Source organism: Cupressus sempervirens, chromosome 10, assembly GCF_028749045.1.
Source record: "Cupressus sempervirens isolate cs-2001-9-10 chromosome 10, ASM2874904v1, whole genome shotgun sequence".
NCBI lineage: Eukaryota > Viridiplantae > Streptophyta > Pinopsida > Cupressales > Cupressaceae > Cupressus > Cupressus sempervirens.
Window position 1 is genome coordinate 654,143,524 of NC_143127.1, and position 15,015 is coordinate 654,158,538.

At 33.7% G+C, this 15,015-nt stretch overlaps 1 pseudogene; it reads left to right on the forward strand.

The window, feature by feature from the left end:
• Positions 1-3,125: 3,125 nt before the first annotated feature.
• Positions 3,126-5,330, forward strand: LOC149535526 (subtilisin-like protease SBT1.6 pseudogene; annotated as a pseudogene).
• The last annotated feature ends 9,685 nt before the right edge of the window (positions 5,331-15,015 follow it).

Below are 15,015 nucleotides of genomic sequence, written 5' to 3' on the forward strand. Positions count from 1 at the left end.
CAACAAGAAACACATGAGTTAACTCATGTTTGGAATGCAAATAATAATTTTAATAATAAACTGCCATAAGAAATGACCCCACAATATTAACTTCATAATTATTCGTGGTTGGTAGTCATTATTTAGTTTTCAAACATACAATATTTTCCACCTTACGTATATCATATAGATAAGTTCGGATATTAAAAAAATACTGAAAAAGTGTAAAGCACACTTTAGAAGATTCAATGGCATTCGATTGTGATAACCCAAAAAAACACTATAACGTCATCGGTTTAGAATCATTTTTCCCTTGAGAAGAGCCATGGCATAGATACAAGGAATAATTTCATTCCAAAGTTGAACGAGGGGGGGAAAAATCTGGAGTATCACTGATGCAAAGATCAATTGATATTACAAAGGCGTCAGAGTTGCCAATTTTTTGCTAAATCATTATTAGAAGAATGAATGCTGAAATTATATGCCAGGTAACACTGAAATGACTTCGAATATATGAAGGATCTAATCTTCGAAAGAAGGGACTTCTGATTTTAACTTGCAGTATGCACCAAGCACAATCTTAACCACCGAATTAGTTTTTTGTTAACAAAACTAACATGTAGGTGACAAGGAAAAGAACGAAAAAGCCAAAAAAATTCAACAATGATAATATAAAATGCGTCCAGAAAACCTTACATATAGAAATCTTAAAGTAGTAGGCTTTCATTAATTGGAATTCCAAACAACTACAACTACTATATTCTTTCACTCTTCTGGATTTAGTACAGTTAAATCCTCTGGCGTGTCTACCAGAAGTTCCCGATTCAGCATCAGCTCGCCTTTGGAGATTTGCATCCGGATTTCATCTCTGCGATCATTGTAATGGTCATCTCTGTTATCATTCAAATGCTCGCGCAGTGACTGTAGCTTGCTAACCGTGCCGCTTCTGACAGAAGATGTCGTCATGGCCGACTTATACAATCGTTCAATTTCAGAGGAGGCCTCAGCGACAAAGACATTTTTATCCATACATGCAAAAGCTTAATCCAGGCACTCTCTGCCGATAAGACACACTAACAGATGAAACTAAAAATCAACAGAACTGATAGCCGATGAAAAAGAATCCAGCTTATACCCATCCCTACTCAATGTCTATGATAAAAATCCATAGATCCTCCTACGGTTTATACTTCACAATCATTCGAGCGGAGACTTAATGTAGTGTTACGGTTTAGTTCAAGAAGCTATTACTTGTTTCAATTTATCTGGCCGGCGTAATTCTCTTTGTTTCTTCTACGTAATTTTGTTTTGATGCTCCGTTATAGCCACTCTATAATAACTGGCGCACAGTAGGTAACGCGCGCCTTGTTTAATCTTGTTATTTTCAACAAAATTTACGCCATACGTCATCTAATTCGTAAAAGATAAAGTATTTGAAAATCCATACCCCTGTAATTAGGAGCGGCAATAAACGATTCACACATCTGTCCTTGGCGATTGGAGTATTCCGCATTCGCACAGTTGAATATCTATACTAGTGCTCCTTTTGTGTTGTGGATAAGCTTATTTTACATTAAATAGATATAAGCTCATATGATTGAAAATAATTTTTAGAAAATTTTAATTTAAACGCTTTAATCATGTGATTATATGTTGTATCAGACAACTTATATATACTAGTTCTCATTAATTGCTAATGACACAAAGTGGGAATGGACCAAACACTCGTTTGAATCCTAGCCTAATTTGAAAGAAATGCCAACAAACAAGGGTAATTAAGATTATTAATGATAACTGTATATAATTTATATTTATCATTAGAAATTATTTGTATTATTTTTTAGAATTAAAAAATTATTAAACTTTGAAAAATTTATTCTTAACCAATAAGAAAATAGAAATTATTGTACAAGCATTGATTTTTTAATGTACCCATTCAAACATTATAGTTTTCATTTTTTTTAATGCTAATTAATTAAAAGGGATGCAAAATTAATTTATACACTAAATAACAATTCAAACAAGTTAAAATATTATTAAGAAATATAGGAACACTATTGCAAAAGATAAATTGGCAAATAGAATAATATGACTGAATTTATGAATGACACTATTGATTGTTGACTCATTTTATTTTGATGTTTGATTAAGATGTACATATGGCTTTGAAAACGGTCTACATATATAGGATTTTTTTGGTCCAATTTTGAGTGTATCCCTTACTTTGTGAAGAAAACAATTTCCACACCCTAAGGGTTCGTTTGGCAGTGGGAATACAAGTGGAATAGGCATATGTAAATTCTTAAAATTTTGAATTCTCTATTTGAATGCACCAAATCAGAATTGGACTAAGAATAAAATAGGAATACATATTCCAATTTTGGCCTAAAAATGAGCATTTGTTATGCCACCTAAATAGGTAGAATTGGAATATGTATTCCTATTCCAATTCTATCTATTTTACAAAACATAAATTTTTGGGTCCGTGTATTCCCATCAAATTCTGGCTGAACCAAACAAGAATAGGAATTCGTACCCCCATTTTCTATTCGATAATAAGTATTCCTATTCCCATATTTATATTCCTGAGCCAAATGAACAGTTAGAAAAGAGAACATTGGAACAAAGTTTTTGACAAACTAGATCTTAGACACGAAGTAGACTAATAATAATTTTGCATATAGCCACCATATCTTAAAATAAATTGTATACAACGAGAGGAAAAATTCTATTTATTGATCTTATCTATAGGCGAATCTAAAATCCCTTAAAATACCCTTTAAGCTCTAGTGTATTTGGCCTTGGGATACTATAATTCAGACTAGAGATATGACATTACAAGAAGGTGTTGATGTTGGACGATACATCTCGCCAGAGGATAAATGACAATATCGAGGAGGTGACAATTAGGAGAAGAATAAACTGTCGGCGAGTTACCCGAGTACTTGCCAGTTGACATTAAAACAAAGGGATCCATACATCTGCTTTCAAACAAGATTTAGCGGAAAAATCGAACAGACCCTGGCTATGTATGCCCGGACGAGTTGCAGTAAATGAGAGCACCTTGCATTGACTTTCATATCAGATTGATCCTCGGAAAGATATTTTTGATAACATAGAGATTGTAGTTTTAGGAGTTCGTCAAGATGAAAGAAAGCACTAGTCTTCCTCGTCTGGTGTTAGCTTGCTTGATTTTCAGTTTATTCTGTCAGTATGCCACTTGTGTAGAGTATGCCTCAAATTACATTATTGGTATGGACAAATCCGCCATGCCCTCTGAATTCTCCACCCACGAGCAATGGTACAAATCTATGGTATCTTGTGTCAAATCTTTGCCCGGCTCCCCGAAAGAGGATAGTTTCAGCTATCACTACACTTATGATGCAGTCATGCAAGGCTTCAGCGCCAGGCTGACCCAGTCGGAGCTGGACACGCTGGAGGAGATGCCAGGCCATGTGATGTCGTTTCCCAATCCAATGGGAGAATTCGATACCACTCATTCAACCGAATTCCTCGGGCTTAGTCCCATTGCTGGTCTGTTGCCGGCATCTCGATTTGGGCAAGACGTTATCGTGGCGATGATGGACAGCGGAGTGTGGCCGGAGAGCGAGAGCTTCAACGACCACGGAATGGAACCTGTGCCTGCCAGATGGAAGGGGACTTGCGAGGACGGGACTGCTTTCGATCCGTCACTCTCATGCAACAGAAAGCTCATCGGCGCACGCTCTTTCAAGAAAGGAACAGTGGCAATGTACGGGCCAATTGACACATCTAATGACTACGACTCTCCGAGGGACTTTCTCGGGCACGGTAGCCATACGTCGTCAACCGCGGGGGGAAACTATGTGAGAAATGTCAGCTTCCACGGTTACGCCCCTGGCATAGCGCGTGGTGTGGCTCCGGCCGCGCGAGTGGCTATGTACAAAATCGATTGGTCGATTGGGATTGCGGGCTCTGACGTGCTCGCCGGCATGGAGAGTGCCATTAATGACGGAGCTGATGTTCTCTCTCTTTCTCTCGGCCTTCAAGAAAGAGAGTTGTTGTTGCTTGCTCTGCGGGGAACGGCGGCCCTTCGCGCCAAAGTGTACTGAACGGCGCACCGTGGATATTGACAGTGGGAGCGAGCACCATCGACGGAGGATATGAGGCTACGTTGAAGCTGGGTCCTCCTCTTATTATTCGGGTCCTCCTCTTATTATTCCGATACGACAAATGGCAACTTCAAGATATCGAGTGCACCGCTCGCTTACGACATGGGAGATAGTGCGTGCAGGAGACGTCTTGTCCCTGAGAAAGTGAATGGAACGGTGTTGTTGTGCACCAACGTCAGCTCTGATATTATTGATGCAGCAGAATCTGCTGGAGCCGTTGCGCTAGTCATGGTAACGGACCAAGCAAACTATTTAACTCAATATCCATCTAACGAGTTCCCTACTTTGTATTTGAATGCTCCTGATGGGGCGGCCCTCGCAAAATATTCTTATTCAGTGGCGAGTCCTGTGGTGGAAGTTGATTTTGGCGTGACAGTCTTGGGTATGAAGCCTGCGCCAGTGATGGCTGATTTTTCATCTAGAGGCCCGAATAGTCAAGGCCCCAACGTACTCAAGCCGGACATTACAGCGCCAGGAGTGAGTATCTTAGCAGCCTGGGCAGCACAAACCCCGAGCGACAATTATGTTATGATTTCTGGGACGTCCATGTCGTGTCCGCATGTAGCCGGTGTGAGCGCTCTGCTGAAAGTGGTTCATAGTGAGTGGAGTTCAGCGGCAATCAGATCTGCAATGATGACCACTTCCTACACGCTAGACAACACCAACAACACTATTACTGATGGTGATGACGGGCAAGCGGCCACTCCACTGGATTTCGGTGCAGGCCATGTTGATCCTAATAAAGCCGTTGACCCTGGGCTTGTCTATGACATTGGTGCCGAGGACTACATAAACTATTTGTGCACTCTCAATTACACCACCCAGCAAATTCAATTAATCGCCGGTGTGCCTGTTTCATGTCCGAGCAGTCTTGACTTGGGTTCTGATGGTCTAAACTATCCTACGTTCACTGCAGTATTCGAAAAGAATGCCACATCATCTTACTCTGCCACATTTAAGAGAACATTGACGAATGTGCGAGAGGGCACATCGTATTATAAGGCAGTCGTTGACGTGCCAAACGGATTCAAGGTAGAGGTAAATCCTTCCAGCCTTCAATTTACTGAGAAATTGCAAAAGCAGTATTTTACTCTAACGATGGAGGTCGAGTCAAGTATAGATTTTGTTTACGGATTTATAAATTGGATTGATCAGATAGGTCATGTAATGAAAAGCCCTGTCGTAGCTCTCTTTGAATAAAAAGCAATGTTGCAATGCTTCTCCGATGCTTAAAAAAAGTTGCCAACCCCAACAAGAGCATCTAAATTCTAGCAGTTTTCAGTTCTCATTGTTATAAGTATTTTAACTCGCACTTACCATAATTATTGTTAATTTTCACCAAGTTCAGGTTTTTTTTGTCTTTTACACTTTTTTTGCGCATTTGAAATATATGATTGGGTGATCTCAATTTTGCATGGTCTCATTTAATACAAAACGTTGGATATATTGGTTTTCTTGTCATTGATAACAAACCCAATGACTTAGAGTTGTCGAGATGATCTAGGTGTTAGCCTTGAATGTGTTGGAAGTGTACTAACATAATAGGTAATGAAAAGTCTACTGTAGAGTCTTTCTAGAATGTTCTTGGTCTGAAGGATTGACTCCTTTTCTAGTAGTAAATTATAGATAAGAGAAGGTAGTGATCCGATATTAATTATTTTTGTGTGGGTCTATATTTTGGTTGATCTATCACTAATGTATTAGATAGTTAGTCCACAATATGTTCTGGTCCCTTTTCTTGTTTTGGAATTCACTAATAGATTGGATACACATGCTACTCTTTTGTCTCGATGACTTGTGTTCAAATATGTTCTACTTTGATGATTGTGTGTGTGTGTGTGTTTATATACAAACGCATGAATAGATTGATAGATAGGAATTCAGCGTACTAATTCTCATTGTTGTTTCTCTTTAGTTAAGTTTTCAATGTATTAAAATCTTTGTGTTATTGTGTTGATTTTCTGATCTATAAATGTTCATTCTATTGTATGCTTAATTTTACTAGTTATTTATCGAATTAAAAAAATTAGGGTGGTTCAACCCCTCTCATCCTTCAATGCATGATCACCACAAATCAATACAAGTTACATGAGGAAATTCCCTCATTTCCTAATTTTATCTTTCAACTAATACATTGACAATATTATGGCATAGCAAATTGATTCAAATCTCATTCTCACATTTTGATTTAGGAAAACAAAAGAATAAAAAATAAAATAAACAAAATATTCCAATAGAAGTTCTCATGAACATTTTTTTTTCCTACAAAATGTATGAAAAAACATTAATATTTCAAATAATATGTATCCATACCATTTTAATTAAGAAAACATAGCTAGATAAAATAATAAAAACTGTGGAAAATAAAGGAACGAATAGAAAATTAATTTAATGTATTTTCCATTAATACTTGTAAATAATAATAATTTTTTGTTTTGTTTTGAATGATTAGAAGAAATTGAATTAATTTCCATCAATAAAGAAAAAAATCTCTTAGCGAGTTTTATTGAACTCAACATAGAAAATGAAGTCACAAGAACATTGAATGTGATGATTTCATGAAAACTGTATTATTAAACGTACTTCACAAACAAAAGATTTCCCTCTTAGTTACTAGTACTAGTGTCCTATCTAAATTTTGAAGAGTTAATAATTATGATTGGTGATATCACACCATTTCAAAACTTAGTATCTCATGTTTATCAAACTAAGAGAAGATTTATAGAATTCAACATCTCTATTTCAATAACTTTCATTGCATCTTTAGAATTGAGACTCATAAGAATATTCTCCAAAATTAGCTTATCTTATAAAAATAAACTTATAATTAAGTGAATTAAATCTCTAAATGTATTTTTTATTTTTAATTGAAGAGATCAATTTTAAGATAGATGAATTTCACCTTCATTCTCACTAGACAAAGTGAATTTGCATCATTTTCTCTCCACTTAATCTTATAGTTGTTGCAAGTAAATGCTCAATGTAAAAATATCTAAAATCTTGGTTCAAATACTCGCCCATTATCTGTGTATCCTCTAGATAGAGAAGTCTAGACTACTTCTTTAAAAAAATTGTAAATAGTATAAATGAATCAAAAACAACAAACTTGTACTTCAAAAAATATACCCATCTACACCTGCATAGGTCATCAATGAATGTGAGTACATATCAATCCTCTAAAAAAGAATTTGTGAGATAAAAAAGAATGAGTAAGAGAGGACATGAGATCACTATGCACCAATACCAATGGTGTATAGCACACGTGACTCTTCCTATAGAAAAGGGATCTGCATTATGCTTGCCTAGAATAGAATTGCGCCAAACACCATTCGTACAAGAAACTTATGGTAAATCAACAGAGCAATTTGGTTTTTCAGATTTTATTTTCCTATTTATTGTAAGGGAAATTTTATTTGTAAGAGAAAAAGTATTGAATATTGTTCTTTAAAGTAAATTTTTTTGATAGAAAGAATTAAGATAAGCTTTGTTAATCTATTTATTTTCATTGAATGTTATACATATCTTTTATAGTGGCATTTACATTAATTATTTAATAGAAATAGATCAAACTCTATATTAATCAACTGAGTCTAGATTTATTTGTCAAAGAATTTATGTATTTTCAATCTTCTTTATCCGTCAATTTATTTTATTCTAGTAGGCTAGAATAGTGTATTATTTCTTTTAACATGACATCTCAAATTTTTGAAACCTTGTTGTGTCACTTTAGACAAATGGAAAATGTCATTTTCAAAAAACTATTGGTGTTAACATTGTTTAGTTTACTTTAATAAAAATTATTTCTAATAATATTATAACTATACTACATGAGAACATGATTTCTAATTTTCAAATCCCAAAACAATTTGAGGACCGTGCCAACGAATTAATAGTGGTCATCCCTTGTCTATTTTAAGCCATTTGATCTTAATCACTACCCTTCATTTATAACAATAATAATTTTTCTAACTATATTTATTTTCATTTTTACTATATATAATATGTGGTATGCCAAAAATTCTAAATTTGATATTTTTCTTGGTTTATCATTATACACAAGTCATATTGTAATTATTCTTATTTTCTAATATATTTTAAATATCAAAGAAAAAGAAGTAATAAAATTTAATATTGTTAATTTTTTTAACAAAAGTACGAACAGAACTCTATATATTTAGAAGAAACTTATTACAAATTAAATCATGCTATTGTACTCATTTCAACAAGCATTTTTATCTCATAATATATTTCACATATAAAATCCAATTGAGGTCATGTCTACTTTGAGGTCTACTACAAATAATATACAACCTAATGGAAAATGCTTAATTGTAAGAGTACTAAAGGAGTTTCAAGGATATATAGATGAAGATTGAATATTCAACTGACTTACGTAGCAATTTTTTTGAGGTCTTATCAACAAGAAGTATTGTCTTATATACATTTTAAATTTAAATTCCAAACAAATAATGAAGCCTTATATTGCATAAAGAATAACTTTAATATGAGTACAAATGGATCGTTTAATATCTAGGGAATATCCTATTCCTAACCAACCCATGTAATAATTGGACCTAGTTCATATCAATAATCATTCTCATCTCATAATATTTTCTCATAATATATTTAAGATATAGAAGTGAAAAGGAGTAAAAATGAATAATATAGTGCAAATTTCATAGCTTAATATTTAAGTAAATAATATGGTTCATTTTTTTTTTAATTATAAAAAGCAACAATAGGGTGTTGACTTGTGGTACAAATAACAAACACTAAATATTGTTAAACAATATATTAACAACACCTAGTATCAGACATCCAAGTGGACATTAGCTAAGGCCTATCACTATAAGGAAAAAAAAAAAAAAAAAGGTTCAAATGCAGCAAACCTACCAACTATGGTCCACATTGCTAAGGATTTGCATGGGATAAGCTTGCACTATGTTATTACTACCCAACTTCACTTCTTATTTGACTAAACTATCCGAGCTTTCAAAAAAGTCTTAATTTATTGCCATATAATTGCTATAGCCACTATTTAGAAACAAAGAACCACTTGAGCTATCTTGACTTGCATTGCATGGAATGAAAAATATCTCAGAACTACTCTTAGAATAAATTAATTTTTGCTTGCTCAAATTAGCTTGTTTCTTTCAAAATTCATTTGCAAAATGGCCAAAAATATTGCAATATTGACATTGAACATTTGATTAATGATACCTTTTGCAATGCCTAGTTTCTATTGCATCCACTTGAGTTGAAGCATTGATTTCTCTTTCCTCCTAGATCTGCCCTTTTTACTTCTTATTTTTCAAAATATTTCTACCTCTTCAATTTAGACTTCCTCTTCTACTGCCTTTTCCAAATTTCATGTTTTGAAAGAATTCTCTAGTGAAGTACTATTATGCTCATTCAGCATATCTTTATGATTATATAAAGAACAAAATCATGCCAAATCTTTAGACTCCTCAATTGTAACCAAAATAGCATCAAACTTAAGAAACAAACTTCTTATGATATTTTCTACAACATTTTCACCTGTTGACTCATGATCATTCATCCTTATTTGATTAATCGCATCCAATACATAATAATAAAAATTCTCTTTAGAATCAAAATCGTTCATTTATGAATTTTCAAATTCTCTTCTAAGTGATTGTAATTTAACAACCTTTACCTTACTTGTACCTTGATATATACTCTCAATAATCTCCTATACTTGCTTTGTTGTAATAGTTGGCTTAATATTTCAAACAATTGAATCATCCAATACTTTTCCAATAATCTTCAAAGTTCTTCTATTCTTTTGCCTATTTTCATCAAGCTTTTTCTTTTGATCAACATTCAAAGAAGATTCGTCTAATGGTTTAACATAACCATTTAAAACTATTTTTAATAGTTCACATGAATCAAATGTCATCTTTATTCTAAAAGCCCAATTGTCAAAATTCTACTAGAATTTATAGGAAATATAGGTTGAAAACTCCCTAAAGCCATCTATGATAAAAAAAAATTTAAGAAAAAAAACTTTTACATAGAAATCCACCAGAATGTATGTAGCGCAACAAAATACTTATAAATCTTAATAGTTTCCTCACAATAGAAACAATTAAAAATTTAAGCAATTCCTTTGCTCTTGATGTCTTCAACAGATTGTATTTCAAGCACTTTGACAATTTGGTTGTGACTTCCTTTGACTGCTTCTCTATTGCAATTTCTCTATAGCCACTCATCTGTGAACTTGTAATCCTTTGGTACAACAATCCTATAATGGCTTCTGCCACAAATAGTGGTTGTGGATCTACTTCTTGCCAAATCTTCAATCTCTTAGTTTGTCCTAGCTCTTATACAGCTTTGATGGGTAGGTAGAGGCACAAGAAAGTAGAACAACACTATGCACTTTAACACAATAAACACATATTTTATTCCATTCATTGTGCTATATCAAAATAATTACTTAATATCTTCAATACTCTATACTATAGATATTTCTTACCTTAGCCAATTCGAAACTACTATATCCAACACACAACTAGTTTAACCTAAAATTCTAGAAATATCTAAATGTGTTGATGTTTGGTAGCTTTAGTTGGATAAACTATAGTGCAAATATATTGTATTTATATATATATATATATATAAATGTGAGATATAATATATATTTTTAATATATGAAATATTATAGATATTTATTTTTCATTATAGTAATTACATTCTAATGAATAGACATGTCACGTGAAGAGACATGTCTATCCATACTTCACCCTATATTAGAGAGATGGCTACCATTTGAAAAGTACATACCAAATACAATGGAAGTACTATTACATTTGCAGCAGATCTGGAAAACACTAACATGATATCAGAGAAGATTCGAATCACAGGGAATCTAAATATTTATCTTTTAATAGTTTTGAATGAAAACTATATCAAAGTAGTTTCCTTATCGGACTTATCAGATTTGAAGTACTATTAAATAACAAGAAGAGGAGATCACAATTGAAGTGATTGCAGAATCATTACGTTGGACGATTCTCTCGCACTAAGTTAGATGCATTGGTTATTTCGGAGGGTTCTCACATTCTTTGAATGGTGTCTTGTGTATTACAAAGGCTCACACATTTGAGGCAACGAATGTCTTGAAAATGAAATGACTCACATACATATCTAGCACTATCCAAATAAATGAAGAATGAACAACAAGTATCATCAGAATCACCAAAGAATTGGCGAATATAGTAACCATGTGGCTTTCATGACTATTGGGATATAAAACAAAAATGTGTAGTGACTGCCAACTATTTGTTGTCTCTCCTTATTTCAATGTTTTAGATTTTTCTTGGTCGAGTGCAAGTTGTGATGATGAATGTTATTATTCAAGAGACATATTGGTTCAAAGATAGAGAGCTATCATTTTGTATTTCTCTGCAGACTTTCTTGATCGACATTATTCTTGCTGAAAATAAATCATCTCTTGCCCAAATTCATCTTTTACAATCGTCCATTTGGTGGATCTATCCTAAGAGACTAACAGTTTAGCGATCCAGAAAAGAGAAGCCATGAAGATCACAACACTTGTGGTGATGAAAGTGCAAGCTAACCCTAATTCAGGATCTACTTCTAGTTTTGGATTTGATCTTGTGTTGCTCTGTAGTGCTTCAAATTTAAGCCAGTTCGGTTATTTTCAACGCAGCAGTGCTAAGGAATTTATCATGTTCATAAGCCACATGATAGGCAATAGAACTATCCCAAGACAGCATCAATCCATACAGCAAGAAGAGGTAAATGTTGATGGTGAACAATCCCTGCCTGCACCATGTCGTCGATTTATGATACAATGCCTGATTTGGTGAAAATTACTTGCCTTAATGATTGGGCCCACTAAATATATTACAAGAGAGTCACTTTACAGCTATCTACAAAGGGATGCGACAATAAGGGGTAAAGGCCTTGGGCATCAACTCAATAAGATAAGTATTAACATTTGTCTTGTTTGTTTTTATAAATATTCTTTTCTAAAGTTTAAATTAATATATATTATATGGGATATATAATTGAGAGTATAAATGGCAAATAATTATATACATGTATGTATATATATTTGCATTCCTTCTAAGATTATATTTAATATATTCGTATAATGTTTAAATATTAAGAAATTGGTTATGGGAGTATGAAAGATAAAAATTGAGTATTATTATCTTATTTCTATTACTGAAAATATAAAATAAAGAGTTATTTATGTTATTAATAAGTATGAGTTGAATTAGTAACATCTTAAATAATGTTAATATTCTTATTAGCATGAAAAGAGTTGTTTGTCTTGATTTCTTTTTCGAGAATGTTCTTGGAGGAAAAAGAGGGAGTGACATTTTATTAGGGACAACCTTGGAAGAGAGGGAGAAGATAGAGGATATGATCAAGAGGGGCCAACTTTGGTGATCTTGGACGTATTGAATGAGAGGGAGTAGACCATGTTGAAGATGGATTCTCTAGTAATCAATAAATAGTAACAATCAAAAGGATTGTGATTCCTAAATATTCCTCTAATCTATATGGGCCTACCTGAGTATATCATGAGGAAGTGACGACTTCCAAATGATTATCACTTGTATTTGTAGATGTTATTGAAAGGTGACGATCTTTCAATACTTTAATCTATTATGATGGATATCTTACGATGTCTATGTAGATCATGATAGATTATACTTTGCATGGTGGATGTTTATATGGTACACATTATGAGAATGTGAGTGCACATACCTTATAAACACTTTGAGTACATGGTGAATGGTATGCAAATTGATGTTCAGGAGGCCATTACTCACAGTACTTGGTGAATATCTTGCAACTTGACATTCAGGAGACCATTACTCAAAATCACCTAGTGAATGTGAAATGAGTTGACATTCATGAATGTCAAATGAGTTGGCATTCTAATGTCAAATGAGTTGATATTCAAAGTCAAAGGATTTGACTTTCAAATGTCAAATGAGTTGGCAATCAATAAACTGGGAAGTCAAATGAGTTGACATTCTAGAAACCATTTTTTTACATTGAGGTAATATGTTATTCAAATTCTTGTTTATCCTCCCTAGCTAAGAGGGAGTGTTGATGTTTGGTAGCTTCAGTTGGATAAACTATAGTGCAAATATATTATATTTATATATATATATATATAAATGTGAGATATATATATATATATATAATATGAAATATATTACATATTTATTTGTCATTATAGATAAATATCTATCTCAATCTATCAAGTTGGTATTGGGCCGAGCTGGATTTGAACCAGCGTAGGCATATTGCCAACGAATTTACAGTCCGTCCCCATTAGCCACTCGAGCATCGACCCAGGGAAAAATGGGAAGTTACATTCTAATGAATAGACATGTCACATGAAGAGACATGTCTATCCATACTTCATCCTATATTAGAGAGATGGCTGCCATTTGGAAAGTACATACCAAATACAATGGAAGTACTATTACATTTGCAATAGATCTGGAAAACACTAACAAAATGAAAAATACATCAACCTTTAAAATAGTTAATTCTATATAGTTAAAATTGCTGATATAGTAGAAATTAATATTTCAAACATATATTATGTTATAATGAAATAAATGCAAATACATTGGTTGAAGGATTGAATCTGTGAAAGAGTTTAGCTGTAGTATTGATATTGGACAGTTGGAATGGATGGTGGAAGAAGGCTGATTTGTATTGAACAAAAATTTCTCCATGGTATGTGCCAACAGTTTGTTATGATTAATTTAGCTTTCCCACAACAGGGATTGAAAAATAATAGAAGCATTTGAATTGTTATAATTCAACAATGATGATGTGATATGAAGGCAACCAGAAACGATAAAATATTCACTAAAGGGAACTCCAAACCACTACAATTTGAATGCTCCTAAGGGCATTGAAATTTATTGTTGGGTTACGAGAAACTCGTCAATGATTATTTTTATTCAACGAGCCCATGTTATCAATCCAGCTAATAAACCCATAGCCGGCATGTTCATTCTTATCTCGAGCTCTGCAGTAAGAGTAAATTTTTGTTTCTGAAATTCCTCAGTAAATTGAAGGCTGGAGGGATTTAGTTCACCCTTGAGTTCTTTGGGTACCTCGACGACTGCATTGTAATAGGATATAATTTGAGGATTATTCTGCAGAAGTGGCATACTGACAGAGGAAACTAAAAATCAAGCAAAGTAATGGCCGATGAAAGCGAATCCAACTTATAACCATCATGACTTCTACGACTAAAATCTGTTAGATTCCAATTCATCTGCTAGATTCTCTTTGGTTCTAACTCTTAATTTTGTTTTTGAAGCAGGTTTCTGGCCACTGGATGACAACCGGCACGTCGAATGTAGTAATTTAACACAGAGCTTGAAACGATGCAGGTTAATAGAAGATGGAGTTGTAACCCATGTTGATATACGCAATGCTTTGTGAATAACGAGCACATACATTTGCTTCCCATTTGCAGTCGCCTTCTTGTCATCTGCGATGCACCCAATGATGTCCAACATCGTGGAGATCGTTTATGCCATCAGGTTTTGTTTGATGTGAGTGTATGCTTAAATTATTTTCTCCTTTGCCCGCCAACGTGACCTTTCATTCGCTCATATTAGCTGTGCTTATTTAAGATACTTATGATGCACAAGAAAATGAGGAAGAAGCGCCTTGAACATTCATAAGAACATTGATTTCAGTATACAATAGAGGTACAATCAATATAGTAATGCACTACTTTCAGTTGGTGATGGGAAAGAGAAAGAGCCATCTTCTTTTTGATCATGCGAATAAACACATAGATCCATCATCACACTGACCGCTTAGGTTGATAGTATTTTTTGTGAAGTAA